Genomic DNA, 2397 nt, shown 5'->3' on the forward strand with positions numbered 1-2397 from the left:
GCCTCCTCCCAATCTGCTTTCCAACTACTGGCTCTGTCTTTCCCATAGTGAGGAGGAGCCATTCACAGGGGACCTGAGAGTTCCCTTTTCTTAGAAGCAGCCTCTTCATCTGCCCTGCTTCTGGCTCTCAGCCACTCCTCCCCCCGACCTTGATCATATGTGCCTCAGAAGTCAGCCTTAGACCAATAGATTCAACCAGCATCCCTTGGTGTGTGACCCATAGGAGGGGTTCCTCCATTATGTTGTTTCCCCTCCCAGCAACCTTCAAAAAGGGGACGCTATTTACCCACCCTTGTACCAGCAGAGGCCAGAGGAAGGTCTCTCCATTCTTTGCTCTCATCATAGCCTTCACATGCCTTTAGGATCACCTACAATATTTTATTGCAATCATTTGTCTGTCAGTGGTTGCCAATCTACAGGGGGAAACATAGGCCCATGTACATAAAGATGATTTATTGATATCGCAATAGAATATATGATACATTCAATGACATTACCTGATAAATTCCATGTGTTTGAATTATTGCACAGCATAATTTGTTGTGCTGTGCCAAACTGCGACAAAATTAGAGTATTAACACAGCGATCCCATTAATCCCGCATGCTGACTTGGATGATCTATGTCTCTGATTTTCACCAAATAAACCCATACTTTTAGCATGCTTCGGAAGATGTAATCAAGGGGGTTCGATTTGGAACAAAATAACATAATATTACTTATGGCTTCTGAGTTTATGGCCACTGTGTAGTAAATTAGCTTTCTCTCTTATAAAATGAAAAATTTCAAATGTATACGGACACATTTATTAAAATATTTTTATACAAATATAGTCACAGTATAAAGATTGCTTAAATGCAAAAGCACAGAACAATGAAAAAACAGTTCCCTTTTCCCACTCCTCTTCTACCTTTTCCTCCAGAAGACACGTGAGTTTTGAGATGGGAGTGCACCCTCCCCAAGTTTTCTGAGCCCTTGAGGGATGAGAGTGAGGTGCCTCCTACTGCTGCACTGTGGAATTGCAGACTTTTGTAAAAGCTTCTGATGGCCAGTGCTCCAGACTGAAGGCCTGGCCTTAAACTTAAACTTGAAATACCTGTGGGGACTGGGGACATCACTCTACAGAGAGACTTTGATATTTTTGTGTATGACATTGGCAATCTGACTTACCTGATACTGGAAAATATGACCTCTTAGGGTTACCAAGCCATTAAAAATTCCATGGCCAAGATCTTACTGAATCACAGATGATTAACGAGCCCCTACTGTGACCAGGTTCTAGAGATTCAGCACAGATGATCTGTGCTTTCTGGAAGTTTGTCATCATGGGGAGGTAGAGGTACAGGGGTGGATGTGGGGAGATGGGTAATAGAAGGAGTAACCATTGGTGTAACTCATCCATTACACCAAGTATAATGGATGAATAAAATCCAGGATGTGGGTATGTGTTGGGGAGCGGGTCGGTAAGGCAGGCCCTCTGACAGGTGATATTTGGGTAGAAACACGGCGTGGACTCTGAGGGAGAGTCAAGTGAAGATCTAAAGGAGTGAGTTCCAGAACACTGGGGCAAAGCCCTGAGGAGGGAGTGTCCCTGGAGCAATGTTCCTGCAGCGAGCAGTGGAGGCTGGGTGGAATCAGGGCAGAGACGGAGCAGTGGGAGAAGGGAGCAGAGAGGCACCGTAAGGATTTTGATTCCTACACTGAATGAGGAGCCCAGGATGGTTTTTAAAGAAACCCTCTGGCTGTTGCAAGTTGTTCCATGAGGAGGCTACTATAACTGTCCAGAGCAGAGTGCCAGCAGCTTAGAGCGGGGAGGCAGCCATGATAGGTGAGTAGTGCGGAAGGCAGAACCCACCAGATGTCCCCAGGGACTGGATGTGGGCTATAAAGAAAGGAGGCATGAACAACATTTTCTGGTAGCCCAAGCCATCTGATGACTCCAGCCCTCCTGGAGCACAGCTGTTTGGCTCTTCCCCTACCATGGGAACCCTGGAAAACTGCGAAGTGGGAAGCTCCTTACCTCCCCCTCCAGGATCACTCCTGCCCCCCAATTAACCCCCTTTCTCCATCCAACCCCTAACCAATGCGCTGGGACCCCCACCTAAGCTCAAAGAAGCATCTTTTTGAGTTGAGGTCCCAGATGCTGAGAGCGCCATGCTAGTCCTGGAAGGAGGAGCAGGTTTGGGGGCAGGAGGGTGGTGGAAAAGGCTTGAGGTCCATTGGGAGGCTGGGGCAATCAGGGAGGACTTCTCAGAGGAGCTGACCTGGAAGGCTGTCAGGACTTCCTCACGTTCAGACAGGGGGCCTGGGATCCCAGCAGAGGAAGACAAGAGAAGGAAGTTGCATCACTAAATGTGAGGATTGGGGAGAGCCTGACCCTGACTGGCCAGAGTCAATTT

Source organism: Mustela lutreola, chromosome 9, assembly GCF_030435805.1.
Source record: "Mustela lutreola isolate mMusLut2 chromosome 9, mMusLut2.pri, whole genome shotgun sequence".
In the NCBI taxonomy this organism is placed as follows: domain Eukaryota; kingdom Metazoa; phylum Chordata; class Mammalia; order Carnivora; family Mustelidae; genus Mustela; species Mustela lutreola.